A 20,290-nucleotide genomic window follows, 5' to 3' on the forward strand; every position below is an offset into this window, starting at 1 on the left:
ACGAGTACTGAAGACAAAGAAACTTGCATTGTATAAATGAACATAAACATGAATTCATTGTAGAAGAAAACGGAGTAGCAATCATAGAGTAATAGAAATAATGAACAAACAGAATAACGAAAATTTGTATAGCTAAAAAGGCCTTAAGATAAAAAAATCTTGTTTATCTCAACAACAAATCTTGTTTATCTTGAACAAAATGTTCTATGGAAATAAAATTTTGACAAAATTTTCTATAGGAATAAAATTTTGACAAAAATTTCTATAGAAATAAAATTTTGACAAAATTTATTCACCCTATCAAATCTTGTTTATCTCAGGGCCTTCAGCTTTCAGGAATCACACAATTTTATGGATGTGTGAAGCAAAAAAAAAATCAGTTACACCGTAGTAGGTAATATTACGAAATCCAATAAGCAAAGAAATAAAACATCATCCATAAATAAAATTTTGACAAAATTTTCTATAGGAATAAAATTTTGACGAAATTTTCTGTAGAAATCAAATTTTGAAAAAAAATTCTATAAACAAATTTACAAAACTTTTTATAAAAAACAAACTTTTGAAAAAATTTTCTATAGAAATACAATTTTGATAAAATTTTCTATAGAAGTAAAATTTTGACAACATTTTCTATAGAAATAAAATTTTCTATTGAAATAATAGTTTGATAAAATTTTCTATCGAAAAAAAATTGATAAAATTCTCTATCGAAATTAAATTTTGACAAATTTTTTGAAAGAAATAAATATTTGGTAAAATTTTTTATAAATAAAAAATTTTGACAAAATTTTTTATAGATATAAAATTTTGACACAATTTTCTATAGACATAATATTTTGATAAAATTCTGTATAGAAATAAAAATTTGACAAACTTTTCTATAGCAATAAAATTTTGAAAAAAATTTCTAGAGAAATAAAATTTGGACAAAATTTTCTATAAAAATAAAATTTTGACAACATTTTCTATAAAATAAAATTTTGACAAAATTTTCTTAAAAAAAAAATTACAAAACTTTTTATAAAAAACGAACTTTTGAAAAAATTTTCTATAGAAATACAATTTTGATAAAATTTTATATAGAAATAAAATTTTCTGTAAAAAATGTACAAAACTTTTTATAAAAAACTAACTTTTGAAAAAATTTTCTATAGAAATACAATTTTGATAAAATTTTCTATAAAAATAAAATTTTGACAACATTTTCTATGAAATAAAATTTTGACAAAATTTTCTATAAAAAAAAATTACAAAAATAAAATTTTGATAGAAATAAAATGTTGACAACATTTTCTACAGAAATAAAAAATTACAAAATTTTTGGTAGAAATAAAATTTTGACAAAATTTTCTGTAGAAATAAAATTTTGACAAAATTTTCTGTAGAAATAAAATTATGACGAAATTTTCTGTAAAAAAATTTACAAAACTTTTTATAAAAAAAATAATTTTTGAACAAGTTTTCTATGGAAATAAAATTTTGATAAAATTTTCTATAGAAATAAAATTTTGATAAGATTTTCTATAGAAATAAAATTTTGATAAGATTTTCTATAGAAATAAAATATTGACAAGATTTTCTATAGACATAAAATTTAGACAACATTTTTGATAGAAATAAAATTTTGATAAAATTTTTGATAGAAATAAAATTTTGATAAAAATTTCTATAAAATAAAATTTTCTATGAAAAAAATTTCTATCGAAATAAAGTTTTGACAAAATTTTTAATAGAATTAAAATTTTGACAAAATTTTTTATAGAAATAAAATTTTGATAAAATTTTCTATTGAAATAAAAGTTTGACAAAATATTCTATAGAAATAAAATTTTGACAAAATTTTCTACAGAAATAAAATTTTGACAAAATTTTCTATAGGAATAAAATTTTGACAAAATTTATTCACCCTATCAAATCTTGTTTATCTCAGGGCCTTCAGCTTTCAATAATCATAAAATTTTATAGATGTTTGAAGCAAAAAAAAAAGTCAGTTACACCGTAGTAGGTAATATTACGAAATTTTGGACGAAATTTTTTGTAGAAATCAAATTTTGAAAAAATTTTCTATAAACAAATTTACAAAACTTTTTATAAAAAACGAATTTTTGAAAAAATTTCTATAGAAATACAATTTTGTTAACATTTTATATAGAAATAAAATTTTGACAAAATTTTCTATAGAAATAAAATTTTGACAAAATTTTCTACAGAAATAAAATTTTGACAAAATTTTCTATAGGAATAAAATTTTGACAAAATTTATTCACCCTATCAAATCTTGTTTATCTCAGGGCCTTCAGCTTTCAATAATCATAAAATTTTATAGATGTTTGAAGCACAAAAAAAGTCAGTTACACCGTAGTAGGTAATATTACGAAATTTTGGACGAAATTTTCTGTAGAAATCAAATTTTGAAAAAATTTTCTATAAACAAATTTACAAAACTTTTTATAAAAAACGAATTTTTGAAAAAATTTCTATAGAAATACAATTTTGTTAACATTTTATATAGAAATAAAATTTTGACAAAATTTTCTATAGAAATAAAATTTTCTATTGAAATAATATTTTGATAAAATTTTCTATCAAAAAAATTTTTGAAATAAGTTTTTGACAAATTTGTTGAAAGAAATAAAATTTTGATAAAATTTTATAGATATAAAATTTTAACAACATTTTTTATAGAAATAAAATTTTGACAAAATTTTCTATAAACATAAAATTTTGCTCAAATTCTGTATAGAAATAAAATTTTGACAAAATTTTCTATAGAAATAAAATTTTCTATTGAAATAATATTTTGATAAAATTTTCTATCGAAAAAAAATTTGATAAAATTCTCTATTGAAATAAAATTTTGACAAATTTTTTGAAAGAAATAAAATTTTGATAAAATTTTTGATAGATATAAAATATTGACAAAATTTTCTATAAAAATAAAATTTTGACAACATTTTCTATAAAATAAAATTTTGACAAAATTTTCTGTAGAAATAAAATTTTAACAAAATTTTCTATAAAAAAAAATTACAAAAATAAAATTTTGATAAAATTTTTGATAGAAATAAAATGTTGACAAAATTTTCTATAGAAATAAAATTTTGACAAAATTTTTGATAGAAATGAAATTTTGACAAAATTTTCGACTGAAATAAAATGTTGACAAACATTTTCTGTAGAAATAAAATTTTGACAAATTTTTCTGAAAAAAATTTACAAAACTTTTTGTAAAAAAATTAACTTTTGAAAAAATTTTCTATGGAAATAAAATTTTGCAAAAATTTTCCATAAATAAAATTTTGACAAATTTTTCTATAAAAATATTAAACTTTTCACAAAATCTTCTATAGCAATAAAATTTTGACAAAATGTTCTATAGAAATAAAATTTTGATATATGTTTCTATAGAAATGAAATTTTGATAAAATTTTCTATAGAACTAAAATTTTACCAAAAATTTCCATAGAAATTAAATTTTGACAAAATTTTCTGTAGAAATAAAATTTTGACAAAATTTTCTATAAAAAAAATAAATAAAAAAAAATAAATAAATAAATAAAATATTGACAAGATTTTCTATAGACATAAAATTTAGACAACATTTTTGATAGAAATAAAATTTTGATAAAATTTTTGATAGAAATAAAATTTTGATAAAAATTTCTATAAAATAAAATTTTCTATGAAAAAAATTTCTATCGAAATAAAGTTTTGACAAAATTTTTAATAGAATTAAAATTTTGACAAAATTTTTTATAGAAATAAAATTTTGATAAAATTTTCTATTGAAATAAAAGTTTGACAAAATATTCTATAGAAATAAAATTTTGACAAAATTTTCTACAGAAATAAAATTTTGACAAAATTTTCTATAGGAATAAAATTTTGACAAAATTTATTCACCCTATCAAATCTTGTTTATCTCAGGGCCTTCAGCTTTCAATAATCATAAAATTTTATAGATGTTTGAAGCAAAAAAAAAAGTCAGTTACACCGTAGTAGGTAATATTACGAAATTTTGGACGAAATTTTTTGTAGAAATCAAATTTTGAAAAAATTTTCTATAAACAAATTTACAAAACTTTTTATAAAAAACGAATTTTTGAAAAAATTTCTATAGAAATACAATTTTGTTAACATTTTATATAGAAATAAAATTTTGACAAAATTTTCTATAGAAATAAAATTTTGACAAAATTTTCTACAGAAATAAAATTTTGACAAAATTTTCTATAGGAATAAAATTTTGACAAAATTTATTCACCCTATCAAATCTTGTTTATCTCAGGGCCTTCAGCTTTCAATAATCATAAAATTTTATAGATGTTTGAAGCAAAAAAAAAGTCAGTTACACCGTAGTAGGTAATATTACGAAATTTTGGACGAAATTTTCTGTAGAAATCAAATTTTGAAAAAATTTTCTATAAACAAATTTACAAAACTTTTTATAAAAAACGAATTTTTGAAAAAATTTCTATAGAAATACAATTTTGTTAACATTTTATATAGAAATAAAATTTTGACAAAATTTTCTATAGAAATAAAATTTTCTATTGAAATAATATTTTGATAAAATTTTCTATCAAAAAAATTTTTGAAATAAGTTTTTGACAAATTTGTTGAAAGAAATAAAATTTTGATAAAATTTTATAGATATAAAATTTTAACAACATTTTTTATAGAAATAAAATTTTGACAAAATTTTCTATAAACATAAAATTTTGCTCAAATTCTGTATAGAAATAAAATTTTGACAAAATTTTCTATAGAAATAAAATTTTCTATTGAAATAATATTTTGATAAAATTTTCTATCGAAAAAAAATTTGATAAAATTCTCTATTGAAATAAAATTTTGACAAATTTTTTGAAAGAAATAAAATTTTGATAAAATTTTTGATAGATATAAAATATTGACAAAATTTTCTATAAAAATAAAATTTTGACAACATTTTCTATAAAATAAAATTTTGACAAAATTTTCTGTAGAAATAAAATTTTAACAAAATTTTCTATAAAAAAAAATTACAAAAATAAAATTTTGATAAAATTTTTGATAGAAATAAAATGTTGACAAAATTTTCTATAGAAATAAAATTTTGACAAAATTTTTGATAGAAATGAAATTTTGACAAAATTTTCGACTGAAATAAAATGTTGACAAACATTTTCTGTAGAAATAAAATTTTGACAAATTTTTCTGAAAAAAATTTACAAAACTTTTTGTAAAAAAATTAACTTTTGAAAAAATTTTCTATGGAAATAAAATTTTGCAAAAATTTTCCATAAATAAAATTTTGACAAATTTTTCTATAAAAATATTAAACTTTTCACAAAATCTTCTATAGCAATAAAATTTTGACAAAATGTTCTATAGAAATAAAATTTTGATATATGTTTCTATAGAAATGAAATTTTGATAAAATTTTCTATAGAACTAAAATTTTACCAAAAATTTCCATAGAAATTAAATTTTGACAAAATTTTCTGTAGAAATAAAATTTTGACAAAATTTTCTATAAAAAAAAATTTACAAAAATAAAATTTTGTTAAAATTTTTCTATTAAAATAAAATATGGACAAAATCTTCTAAAGAAATAAAATTTTGATAAAATTTTTGATAGAAATAAAATTTTGACAAAATTTTTGACAGAAATAAAATTTTGACAAAATTTTCTATACAAATAAAATTTGGACAAAATTTTCTATAGAAATAAAATTTTGGCAAAATTTTTGATAGAAATAAAATTTTGACAAAATTTTTTATAGAAATAAAATTTTGGTAGAATTTGCTATAGAAATCTATAGCAATAAAATTTTGATAAAATTTTCTATTGAAATGAAATTTTGACAAAATTTTCTATAGAAATAAAATTTTGATAAAATTTTGACAAAATTTTCTATAGAAATAAATTTTGACAAAATTTTCTATAAAATAATTTTGACAAAGTTTTTTATATAAATAAAACTTTGACAAAATTCTCTATAGAAATAAAATTTTGACAAAATTTTCTATAGAAATAAAATGTTTGCAAAATTTTCTATAGAAATGACAAAATATTCTATATAATAAAATAATAAAACACTTCTTTTAAAGAAACATTTTTTTCCATAATAACCACAACAATTTGAGCAAACCAAGTACACAATTTTTGGTAGTTTCTTTGTTAAATTTTCTCCAAATTTTGGTAGATTAAGCTTGGCTCTAGTGGCAACCAGGATTGGAATACCAGTTCTGTTATAACCACAAAACAATTTCCATTTTCATTTCTATTAATGAATATCGCAGAAGATTTCTCAATTTAAATTTCAGGTGAAATATAAAAAAAAAATATGTTAAATTCGTCCATTAATAATAATAATAGTAAAACCAAAACAAATAAAAATGTATTTATAAAATTAAATCACCTTTATAACAACAAACACCTTATGGTCCTTAAAACTTCAAAGGCTGCCAGAGGCGCCATTATAAATTTAAGCATCCTTAACCGGAAAAAGAAAACAAAAATTAACCAAACAAACCAACAAAATAAGAGGTCTGGAAATAAATAAGGCAATGTGGAAACCATAGAAAATACAAAGAAGATACGTAAACAAAACAAAACAAAAAAAGGAAGTGATATTTTACGATAATTTCCACAAAAATATTTCGAGGAAATTTTCAGATGACAGGGCATGGCATAAGAATGTAAACATCTGTTGACCGGCAGATCACCACAGAATTTAGTAGGGTCTGGTGTATCTCGAATTGGAATAATTTTTGTTTTTGTAAGAAAACAAAAAAACCACATCAGCATTGTGTCTATTCATTTGGCACGAATTTGTAATAAATTTTATTTGTTTTGACTTACATTAGTTTTCTCATTTAATAAAGCATAAATAATCGATTTTAAGACAAATGTAACAAAAAATGGAAAACAATGTTCACCCCTTCAGTAGAAGTGAAGGGAATTAAAATTGAAACGAAAAAAATTAAGTATTAAAAATAAATTCCATGTTGTCGATGCTGATATGGGTCTCTCTCTATGAAGCATTTGAGGTTTCTCGTGTAGTTATGCGGTTTACTATAGAAAATCCCTAGTCATTAATTTTGAAATATTTCCGGCACTTACAGCCATAAGGCAGATTATCAGATTAACACCCAGACATTTGGTCTCTCTAAAAATGCTAGCGTCACATTTGTGTCAGAGCTCATATTCATAAAACTCTCCCATAAAAATTCATTCAATGTTCTGAGGTCCAAGTCTCTGGTTCCCTGTATGTGCTGTATGCATTTATTCTCGTCTCTATCTATCCAGTTTTACAGGGCTTTACTTAGCATTGACAACTCGAGTATGTATGGCAATACACGCCATCATTCGAATTCTTCGATCAACATCTTCCAAATAAATCCAATTTTTTTGCGGAATAAGAAGCTTACAAGGTTAGCTTGGATACATGAGAATTTTGAAACGTTTTCTTTTGGCGGATATATGATAGTTTTGGTTTTTTTTGTACTAGACAGAGGTGTATGATTAAGGGAGTTACTAATTGAGGTAGGTAAGTACACGGATGAAAAGGTTGTTTTTCATATGTTTGGCTATAAACATTATATGTTTGGAACACAAATTTTTAAACACAATATTTTTGAGTGCAAGCATATAATGTTCATAAACTAGCATAACATGTTTGGGACATATATGTTAATATGTTAGAACATATTATGTTTGGGACATAAAATGTTTGTAAATATAATATGCTTGGATGCAAACATATATTAATTTAGAAATAGCCTTTAAATATATATATGTGTTTAGTAGCTTGGAGCGCTATTTAACAGGGAGCGATATTGAATTAAGTTGGTGGTTGTTGCTTGTTATTACAAAATTAACATTTTATTTTTCCTTGGGCAATTGATCAGCTACTTCTTTGATCCTTACAAACTGTGTGGTCCGCTGTTCGAATCCCCGTCCGGCAAAAGGTAAAATTAAAATAAAAAAAAAATCATAAAATTGAATAATTTCTTCTACAATGTTTGTATTACAGAAAAAGGTGCTAAGAACTAAAAAATCTCGTGGAAGTGAGAAAGATGTGGGGGAATATACAATTGGGTAGAAACAAAATTTTGAGCATTCAGGTCGAAAACCTATGTTGTTAGCACTTATATTACCTATTAATTTTCATAATTCGTTATGATTGTAAATATATAAATAAATAAATAAAATTTTGAGCACAATATTGTTTGGGAGAATTTTTTTAAGCATATAATATTTTTGGGTGCAAAATGCTTCCAAACATATTATATGTTCACATAATAACATATTGTTTTTTGGAAGACAACATTATTGAATTTGGATGCAAAAATACAAAATGTTTGGAACTTAGACTACCCAAACATATATTGTTTAGACTAATATGCTTTCAAACATATTATATATTGGAAGAGATCAAACATATAAATGTTTGGGCAATACCCAAAAATGTATATGCTTGAAGCAAAATATGTTTGGGAGTATATGTTACAGAAGCGATTTTTTGTGAGCGTGTAGGTTGGAAGATTTTTGTTAAGAGTTCCTCTAGACTGAATTTTCAAGAAAATAAATTTTTGTTTGCCAACTCCTCAATTTTAAATATTTTTATAGTTTTATATCTGCTTAGAAAAACTACCATAGTATTGTAATCACGGTTGTCACAGTTGGTAGACTTCTACTGTTTGGTAGGATTCGTGGTATGTTCTGTAGATAAATAAAAATTAATTTCTCACAAAATTTTCGATAGAAATAAAATCTTGGCAATTTCTTCTTATAGAAATAACATTTTGACAAAATGTTCAACAGAAATAAAATTTTGACAAAATTTTCTATAGATATGAAATTTTAACGAAATTTTCTATAAGCTTACAAGGTTAGCTTGGATACATGAGAATTTTGAAACGTTTTCCTTTGGCGGAAATATGATAGTTTTTTTTTTGTACTAGACAGAGGTGTAAGTAGGTTGGAAGTTCTTCTAGACTGAATTTTAAAGAAAATAAATTTTTGTTTGCCATTTCCTCAATTTTAAATATTTTTATATTTTTATATCAGCTTAGAAAACTACCATAGTATTGTAATCACGGTTGTCACAGTTGGTAGACTTCTACTGTTTGGTAGGATTCATGGTATTTTCTGTAGATAAATAAAAATAAATTTCTCACAAAATTTTCGATAGAAATAAAATGTTGACAAAATTTTTTATAGAAATAAAATTTTGACAAAATTTTCAACAGAAATAAAATTTTGACAAAATTTTCTACTGAAATAAAATTTTGACAAAATTTTCTATAGATATGAAATTTTAACAAAGTTTTCTATAAAAATAAAAAATTGACAAAATTTTTGCTATAAAAATAAAATTTTGACAAAATTTTATATATAAATTTTTTTTTTACAAAATATTCTAAAGGGTGATACGGTCAAAATTTGGTCAATATAAACTTGACGTATTTCTTTCAATTTTGCATTTAAAAAACCTGAACATCCCTCATTTTGAAGGTGTGTGTGTGTAGAATGTTGCTCCTATTTTAATTTTGGAATTCACTCTTCAGTTGTCAAAATGTCGTCCAAGCAAGAAGAGCAGCGTATCAAAATTTTGCTCGCGCATCGCGAAAATCCGAGCTACTCTCACGCAAAGCTGGCAAAATCGCTAAAAGTTGCCAAATCAACCGTTACAAATGTAATTAAAGTGTTTGGGGAACGTTTGTCGACAGCCAGGAAGTCTGGATCGGGGGGAAATCGAAAACCGGAAGCCGCTGAGACGACAAAGAGAGTTGCCGGTAGTTTTAAGCGAAACCCTAACCTCTCTCTCTCCGAGATGCCGCAAATAAGCTGGGTGTATCGTCTACAACCGTGCATCGAGCCAAAAAACGAGCCGGACTATCGACTTACAAGAAGGTAGTGACTCCAAATCGCGATGATAAACAAAATACGACGGCCAAAGCGCGATCCCGGAAGTTGTACACGACGATGCTGACGAAGTTTGACTGCGTGGTAATGGACGACGAAACCTACATCAAAGCCGACTACAAGCAGCTTCCGGGACAGGAGTTTTATACGGCAAAAGGAAGGGGAAAGGTAGCAGATATTTCCAAGCACATAAAACTGGCAAAGAAATATCTGGTTTGGCAAGCCATCTGTACCTGTGGCTTGAAAAGCAGCATTTTCATAGCTTCCGGGACTGTCAACCAAGAAATTTACGTGAAAGAGTGTTTGAATAAACGTCTGCTGCCTTTCCTGAAGAAACACGGTTGTTCCGTACTGTTTTGGCATCTTGCCATTACGGTAAAAAGGCCATGGAGTGGTACGCCGCCAACAACGTGCAGGTGGTTCCCAAGGACAAGAACCCTCCCAACACGCCAGAGCTCCGCCCAATTGAGAAATACTGGGCTATTGTCAAGCGGAACCTAAGGAAGACTAAAAAAACTGCTAAGGACGAGCAGCAGTTCAAGGTAAACTGGCTTTCTGCGGCGAAGAAGGTGGACAAGGTGGCTATACAAAATCTGATGGCAGGTGTCAAGCGTGAGGCCTGGCAATTCGGATTTGGAAAAGCGAAAGCCTAACTGAATAGTTTTCCTGAATTTTATACTAATTGAACTTGAAAAAGAAATTTAATTTGATTTTTTAAATAAACGGTTTCACCGGTTTACACGCGTTTTCCCTTGACCAAATTTTGACCGTATCACCCTTTATAAGAAATTAGAAATATGGACTATGATTACAACTATTGATTGGAATAGATGCAACGAGCCTACAGTTGTGGCATTCTGTTAGCTGAGTACCTGGGAGTAATATCTCAAGGAAATGGCTTTCAGGATAATGTCACAATTGTCCCGTTAAACTATGGGCAAGGAGAAGAGAATGCCTTGCCCGACATTGTCATTAAGATGGCAATGTAAGTTCTATTGAGACGACATCCAGGTTAGTGTCCGACCTGGCTCTGAACACAAATACCCATAAGGTCTTGTGTCAACCCTCGGGAGGGCCTTACTGCTTGCATAGGGACCCTCGGAGTCTCTTCAAAGGGCAACTACATTATCGGACACAGATAACGTCTCCAAGTTGGGACCTGCTTGCATAGGGACCCTCGGAGCCTCTTCAAAGGGCAGCTACATTATCAGACACAGATAACGTCTCCAAGTTGGGACCTATACGGATCTATACTCCAACAAACAATTCACTTAATGGGAGAATAGGGGATAGGGAGCTAGCATCGATATTTAGAAACACCTTTAAAATACTGTGGTCGCCTGGAGAAACGATGCATCCCAGGTATCAGGAGGACAGTAATGGAGGACTGGTTGGTATAGATATATCCAGGGAAAAGGAAGAATACCCCCATTCGGAGGGAACGTTACAGCTCGACAAATCACGCGTTCATTATGGAAATGAGAAAATCCGAAGAGGAAGTCCAACCTAAGCGTCAGTTGACACTCTGCAAGATGAAGGCAGACATAAGTAGACAGAATAACATTAGCAGGGATGTTAAAAACGGAGTCTCCGAAATAGACGAACTAGTTGATTTAATCGGTAACTACCGGAAAACCTGGAAGATTTCAGATAAAGAGAGGGAAGGATAGATGAAGATTTTACTGCAGATACCCCAGCACTTCAAAACCGAGAGAACAAGTGAAGTGCACTCAGCCCAGCGGGGACAAACCACCACAATAGAATTTCAAGACCTGGATAGACTCACGACAAAGACTCCTAATGAAGACATGACAAGATAATGCGGTCGCCGCTAAAAACGACTCGTCCCACCAGCCGGTATATACTAATGAAGGAGAGGCTGGTATATATAAACTACCCGGGATTAAAGTAAATCCCAATCCTAAGGGACGCGAAATTCCTAGCAATCCAGGGAAAATGGACAATACCCCCAATCGGAGGGAAGGTTTTCAAATTACAGCTCTACAAAACACGAGTTCATTATGACAAATCAAAAGAGGAAGCCCAACCTAAGTGTCACTCTGCAATATGAAGGCCGCAATAAGTAGACAAAATACCATTTGTAGGGATGTTCAAAACGGAGTCACCAAGATGGACGAACTATTTGATTTTATCGGTAACTACCGGAAAACCTGGAAGATGGCATAGAAAGAGAGGGAAGCCGAAAACCGAAAAGGTTTTTTTTTTTTCAAAGAAGGAATACGTTGAATCCAAAGGAAGCTGAGATTGCAATTCATGCCGTTCGGAAGACAAAGAGGCCTTTAGTAAGACTATCATGGGCACATTGGAGGTTATGGCAGTTGTGCAGACCAGCTTTGAATCGGGACACATGCAATGGGACTGCAAAGGACCAGACAGGAAGGGAATGGTTCTCTGTATAAAATGTGGAAGGACGGGTCACAAGATGAAGGAATGCACGAACGCCATGAGATGTTGCATTTGCTCTAAGAGCGAGGGCAAAGCACCAGATGACATGCTCCCGTGGCTGTAACCCCACGGCAAATAACAAGTACTGAAGTTCTTACAAACAAACATGCACAGAGTAAAAGTGACACATGCTCTCCTGTGCCAAATTGTGAAAGAGGAGAAAGCAGATTTCGTTATTATCAATGAGCCATATAGCAGTACAGCAAACGGATTTAGGCTCAAAGGTGAGACTGGAGTAGCTGCAATATGGTCTTCAACCTGCAAAGTGTGTGCGTCGACCCTACAAGGACGAACTAGAGCAAAAAGCTGCTTTAAGTACAGAGAACGGCAGCCCTGAGAATCACTTCATCATAACGCACAGTATCAGGGGAATCCGGATTAGTAACAGTAGGAACGATCTATATTGACCAGACGATTGAGCGGTAAAAGGTTTTCGACGTCAGACAAGAAGGCGCAACAAACTTGACACCGAACAAGAGACCAAAGATAAATAGCAGAAACGATGGAGGATTGAGGAAAGCGCAGATGAACACATCGATTCATAAGCGATATTCAATTATGGAAAGAGAGAAGAGATAGGGAATTGACGTATTACATGACTCAGATGATCTTTGGTGACGGCTACTTTCGAAAGTATCTACATCGTATGGGGAAATGTAGGTCAGAGAAGACGTCACGGATGATGCCGAGCATCATCAACATTCTTTAGATGTAGGTGTTGGACAAAACTGCGGACAGCGTTTGAAAATGAAATTGGACATGTCGCTCCGAGAAATATAGTCCCGACGATGATACAAAGTGAGAAGAACTGGAAGGCTATACGGCATACATTTTTTAGATGTAGGCGTTGGACAGAACTGCGGATAGCGTTTGAAGATGAAATTGGAGATGTCGCTCCGAGAAATATAGTCCCGACGATGATACAAAGTGAGAAGAACTGGAAGGCTATACGGCTTGGGATCTAACCCCAAGCCGTATAGCCTCAGTCAAACAACACTTGGAGATGCCCGAATGGATTTTACTTTCCTCTGGTGTAACACTATTTGTAATGGGTAAAAATTAACTCGCTCTCGAAGCCTTGCAGAACAAATTATCCGCAGGAAAAAAGTTTACTTGGACACGACATAGATGCGTAATGTAAGCTTTAGTCTGGACGCAGACTATGAGGAGACGGTCACGGACCACTTGGGGTCCACTTCGAAGTAATGCAAAGGCGGTTCCGAGGTGGTAATCATAACCCGATGGAGAGGGATGGGTTTTCAGCCGGTATCGTCGATTGTGATAGAGTCCGGTACATGGGAGGACACACTGCCAGGTGCATAAAGTATTTTCCTACAGCACATGTTACAAGAAGGAGTCATTAAACTTAAGATAAAAGTAGTTTGCCGCTTCACAAAGGATTAATAGTCCACATGGGTCCAATCCATGGGTCCAAATCCAATCTTGACCTATCTAACCTTACTCTCTCAATTTTTATACTGTGTTGATAAGGAAAACCAAACGCATAGGATTAGCATCTCAACGTACATATATGTGGGTCTTCTATTTTGAATTTTGCTAAACTGTGATCCAGATGCATGCTGATACTATTTGTGCATCTATTCGATCAAACATTTCAACGCTGTCTCCCCCTCAGCACAACGCCACTGTCTGAACTGTCAAAACATTTCTCGGAAAAAATTCCTTTGAAATTTCATAAAAAAACACATTATGAAATACCAGAGCCTCATCAAAATAAGAGTGGACATATGTGGATTTATCTGTGGTGCTACATAGGAACCTCCCATTGTATCTCTACAAGGTTTTTTTCGTTTTATTTTCAAAAGAAATTTGTGTTGTGTTATTTAAAATGAAATTAAATTTCATGTAGATGTTGGATTTTTGTTATTGTCAAGTTTCTGTTAATGAAATTAATCCCTTCTCGCAAATGAATCAACACAGAAAAAAAAACTAAAAAACTGATCTGCTGGGTTGAACGAATGGAAGAATGAATTTATGATGGATAGTCTTAGCACTTGTATTCAAAGGTCTTTGATGTTGCGATGCTGTGACCATTTCAGACTTTTTAGCTGTCATTTTGGGTATTAACAATTAAGAACTATTAAAACAAATTCCCTTCAATACAATTTTATTGAGAAAACCGGGGGATCTCATTTTGCGTATGGGGGGATCGTTTCATTTATATTATTGGCAGACGGACAAATCTTCACGCATAAATAAAGATCACATAAAGTTATAAATTGTTGGGGGTTATCAGAGATAAAATTCATTGGAATCATGCTAATTAGTAATTGTCTTCCTCATTTGGGGAAGAGTGAGCTATACATAGTTCCTCCCCCCAAAATGAGAAAGCCAATTTGATTTATATGTCAAGGAAAGAACAGAAAAAACGAAAAACAATCCTAAAAGATCGACCATGATGATTTCGTAGGAAGGGGACCTTCGATCACAATAAAAATTTAATTCTTCCGCGTTCCTCTATTGACTCATCAAGGGTGCCAGCTTAATTGATTGTGTCAAAGACAAATGTCCTCTTGTTTTGTGGCATAAAGAAAATATTTTTATATCTTACCCTTTTTATGATATAAATCTCAAAATCCAGGAAGACATACCTGAAAGAGACAAAAATAAAGTTAAATTTGTCAACTGTAATTTGTTTATGTTTATATTTGGAATTTCTAAGAATTATTATTTTTTGTCGCGAATTTTGTCTATGATTCCAAAGGTGAATGAACTTTTCGTATACAATAAATACAGCAGGCGTCATAATAAAGTATACGGTTAGGTAGCTGTTTCAAAATTTCCTTTATTTCATTTTTAATATTTACAATTTTATTAAATACTTTTTGGTAGCAAATTCTACTTCTAAACCAAAAATTGACGGGTCCATCAAACAATTATACTACGTTCGCACTAGACACGAAATCCTTGTAAACGAGGATTTTGGCCGAAATCCTCCTAGATCTCAGTAGATTTACAATAGGCAAATATCAGCTGGCTCGTAGAGGATTTCAAAAAAATCTCTTTCAAAATCCCCTATACTGCCTTGTACAACTGTGGTTTCAGTACTAAAAATGCGTTTTTTGCAACCCTGCCCCAATTTTCCTAGTAGATGAATGTGAGTGTGCGTGTACACATACAGGTTTGTGTTTATATTGATATATTTACAAACAGCTGTTAAAATCTCAAATCTATGAAATCTCGTTCTTTTGCCAATCCGAACACTTGAGATTTGTAAAGAGATTTTGGTTCTAAATAGCGAGATTTCGTGTCTAGTGCGAACGTAGTATTAAACTGAACAATCGAAGAAGAAGAAATTGCCCTCCATTTGCCCTCTATTTGCGAAGAACAAATATCAGACCATTAGAAGATCGCATAATTGGTTAATACAGATCCGGTCAATACGATATCTGATGGTCAAATACCACAAACAGATACGATAAGATACAAATTGCTATACAGATGGGAGAAAGGACGCAACAGCCGACAAAGGCTATCGACTTTCACAATAAAGGGTGATACGGTCAATCAATTTGGTCAAGGGAAAACGCGTGTAAATCGGTGAAATCTTTTATTTAAAAAATCAAATTAAATTTCTTTTTCAAGTTCAATTAGTATAAAATTCAGGGAAAATATTCAGTTAGGCTTTCGCTTTTCCAAATCCGAATTGCCGGGCCTCACGCTTGACACCTGCCATCAGATTTTGTACAGCCACCTTGTCCACCTTCTTCGCCGCAGAAAGCCAGTTTGCCTTGAACTGCTGCTCGTCCTTAGCAGTTTTTTTTTTGTCTTCTTTAGGTTCCGCTTGACAATAGCCCAGTATTTCTCAATTGGGCGGAGCTCTGGCGTGTTGGGAGGGTTCTTGTCCTTGGGAACCACCTGCACGTTGTTGGCGGCGTACCACTCTATGGCCTTTTTACCGTAATGGCAAGATGCCAAATCTGGCCAAAACTGTACGGAACAACCGTGTTTCTTCAGGAAAGGCAGCAGACGTTTATTCAAACACACTTTCACGTAAATTTCTGGGTTGACAGTCCCGGAAGCTATGAAAATGCTGCTTTTCAAGCCACAGGTACAGATGGCTTGCCAAACCAGATATTTCTTTGCGAACTTTGACAGTTTTATGTGCTTGAAAATATCTGCTACCTTTCCCCTTCCTTTTGCCATATAAAACTCCTGTCCCGGAAGCTGCTTGTAGCCGGCTTTGACGTAGGTTTCGTCGTCCATTACCACGCAGTCAAACTTCGTCAGCATCGTCGTGTACAGCCTCCGGGATCGCGCTTTGGCCGTCGTATTTTGTTTATCATCGCGATTTGGAGTCACTACCTTCTTGTAAGTCGATAGTCCGGCTCGTTTTTTGGCTCGATGCACGGTTGTAGACGATACACCCAGCTTATTTGCGGCATCTCCGAGAGAGAGGTTAGGGTTTCGCTTGAAACTACCGGCAACTCTCTTTGTCGTCTCAGCGATGCGCAAGCAAAATTTTGATACGCTGCTCTTCTTGCTTGGACGGCATTTTGACAACTGAAGAGTGAATTCCATAATCAAAATAGGAGCAACATTCTACACACACGCACACCTTCAAAATGAGGGGTGTTCAGGGTGTTTTTTAAATGCAAAATTGAAAGAAATACGTCAAGTTTATATTGACCAAATTTTGACCGTATCACCCTTTAGTTGAGTTTTCGACTTGTTAAAAACGATCTGGTCCATAGGATCTATGCTGGATTCTGTTGAGATCATAGAGTAATATAGACTATACGATAGGGACCATGGTTAGGTTAGGTTAGGTGGCAGACCGATGTATCAGGCTCACTTAGACTATTCAGTCCATTGTGATACCACATTGGTGAACTTCTCTCTTATCGCTGAGTGCTGCCCGATTCCATGTTAAGCTCAATGACAAGGGACCTCCTTTTTATAGCCGAGTCCGAACGGCGTTCCACTTGGCAGTGAAACCACTTAGAGAAGCTTTGAAACCCTCAGAAATGTCACCAGCATTACTGAGGTGGGATAATCCACCGCTGAAAAACTTTTTGGTGTTCGGTCGAAGCAGGAATCAAACCCACGACCTTGTGTATGCAAGGCGGGCATGCTAACCATTGCACCACGGTGGCTCCCAAAGGGACCATGGAATGGAAACAAATTGGTTTAACCTGTCTGAGAAACAAAATGCATAAAATACTGAATACTGGTTTAGGTTCCCTACGGGAAATGGATCAACCACAGACCCGGAACAGGGCTAGTCCCTGGTGTGTATGGACCAGTCCCAGTTCTTGTCAAAACGTATGGAAGGGACCGGCCACTTTAACATGGGTTTGTCATTGACGGGGAAAATTTAGATTTTAGGACGCGTCTTGGACTCATCCCAAAAGACACGTCCTGGGACAATTTAGCAGGAGCACCCCATAGACAGGATCTCAGGAACCAGTCTCAGACAAACTCTTAGAAATCTGTTTCAATTTGGGCATCCCAATCGAACCCGAAATGAAAAAAACTTTTAAAATATGTCGAACAATAAGTTATTCTGATTATTTTATTTTACTAAATGTGAAAATGGATCTAAGATTTTAATATCAAGCGAGTACGGAAATAAATAAATTACGATTATTTAAAAATTGCAACTAATTGGAGCACAGGTACCAGTTCTGTGATAGGTGCGTCAGTGGAAACGGGAAATCCCGGGTGCTCTCCTCAAATTAACTCAACAATGGTTAGGTCAGGTGGTAGCCCGATGTATCAGACTCACTTAGACTATTGAGTCCATTGTGATACCACATTGGTGAACTTCTCTCTTATCACTGAGTGCTGCCCGATTCCATGTTAAGCTCAATGACAAGGGACCTCCTTTTTATAGCCGAGTCCGAACGGCGTTCCACATTGCAGTGAAACCACTTAGAGAAGCTTTGAAACCCTCAGAAATGTCACCAGCATTACTGAGGTGGGATAATCCACCGCTGAAAAACTTTTTGGTGTTCTGTCAAAGCAGGTATCGAACCCACGACCTTGTAAGGCGGGCATGCTAACCATTGCACCACGGTGGCTCCTCAACCATAAAACTCATTGACCTGTTTGCAGTTCTGCGTTATAATGTTTAATGTGTGCTAAGGAATTTATTCCTGGACATGCCATACGATGATATACTGAGACTTTCAGACGTATAGTTTCTCCAATGAGGCTAGAAAAAAACTAGCTCTGTTCTTCGGTTCTATAGTTCCAAACTAATTTCTTCCACCACTAAGTTAATCGGATGCGTAGTCCCCCACACCTGAGTTTTTCGCCCCAATAGTCCCATCATAAGTTCTTCAGATCTACAAACTTCCGATGTTCCTCGGATCGACGGTTCACAGAGTTTTCCCCGATCTAATTGTTTGGATCTATAGGTCCACTCTGATGTTTTCGGATCTATAATTCCTCGATCTACATTCCCTTGGATCTACATTCCGCCATTGAGTTTTTCTGCGACCATTTCTTCGGAACTGCAGCCTATAGTAATCTACAGTTTCACCACTGATTTTTTCAGATCTGGAGTTCCCTCACTGGGTTTCTCGGATCTACAAATCCCCGCCTGAGTTCATCGGATCTGCAGTTCCCTTGCAGATATTTTCGAATCTAAAGTTCCCCCCAACTAAGTTTTTCGGATTTACAAATGCGCGATGAAGTTCTTCGGATTTGCAGTTCGCTCACGGAGTTCGTTGGATATTCAATTCCCCGACTGAGTATCTCGGTTCTACAGTTCCCACACAATGGACTGAATAGTCTTAGTGAGCCTGAATCTTAATCGGGCTGCCACTTTAACCTAACCTACAGTTCCCTCACTGAGTTCTTCAGATCTATAAATCCCCTCACGGAGTCCATCAAGCAGGCCCTTCAAAGTTTCGCTTTCCTATTATGCCTCCTTCTATTTTTGTCCGTTCGTTGTATGGGATCGAAGCACTGTGCGACGTTCCCTTACAGAGTTCCCTGGATCAGCAGTTCGTCCACCGTGTTCTTTCTCTTCTATTCCCTCGCTGAGTTCTTCTTCCGATCAATAGTTTCCTCACGGAGTTCTTCACATTTGCAGTTCCTCCACAGAGTACTTCAGATCGCCAGTTTTAACACAGAGTTCTTCAAAAGTTCCTAAGCTGAGATGTAACAGGTTGGCAGAAAAACACATTTTCTTGTCAAAATTCGTTTTTATTATTCAACATAATTCCCTTCAAGAGCGATACAAGGATTACAATGACCTTCCAATTTTTTTATACCAATTTGGAAGTACTCCTTTGGTTTTGCCTCAAAATAGGCCTCAGTTTCGGCGATCACCTCTTCATTGAACCCAAATTTTTCCCTGCGAGCATCCTTTTGATGTCTGAGAACAAGAAAAAGTCGCTGGGGCCAGATGACTTATGGTACGGTGCGTTGTCTTGTTGGAACAACAATTTTTTCTTCTTCATAGGAGGCCGTTTTGCCGCGATTTCGACCTTCAAACGCTCCAATAACGCCATATAATAATAGTCACTGTTGACCTTCTCAAGATAATCGATAAAAATTATTCCATGCGCATCCCAAAAAACAGAGGCCACTACTTTGCCATCGGACTTTTGAGTCTTTCCACGCTTCGGAGACGGTTCACCGGTCGCTGTCCACTCAGCCGACTGTCGATTGGACTCAGGAGTGTATTGATGGAGCCATGTTTCATCCATTGTCACATATCTACGGAAAAACTCGGGTGTATTACAAGTTAACAGCTGCAAACACCGCTCAGAATCATCAACACGTTGTTGTTTTTGGTCAAATGTGAGCTCGCGCGGCACCCATTTTGCACAGAGCTTCCGAATATCCAAATATTGATGAATGATATGACCAACACATTCCTTTGATATCTTTAAGGCCTCTGCTATCTCGATCAACTTCATTTTAAGG

General features: G+C 32.2%; 1 protein-coding gene across 2 annotated transcripts in view; it reads right to left on the bottom strand.

Annotated features, from left to right (window-relative positions):
• AdamTS-A (ADAM metallopeptidase with thrombospondin type 1 motif A) overlaps nucleotides 1-20,290 on the bottom strand; it is a 432,888-nt gene that overhangs the window by 288,010 nt on the left and 124,588 nt on the right. The gene's annotated exons all lie outside the window — the stretch shown is intronic.

The sequence above is a fragment of the Haematobia irritans genome, chromosome 1, assembly GCF_050003625.1.
Source record: "Haematobia irritans isolate KBUSLIRL chromosome 1, ASM5000362v1, whole genome shotgun sequence".
Classification (NCBI taxonomy): Eukaryota; Metazoa; Arthropoda; class Insecta; order Diptera; family Muscidae; genus Haematobia; species Haematobia irritans.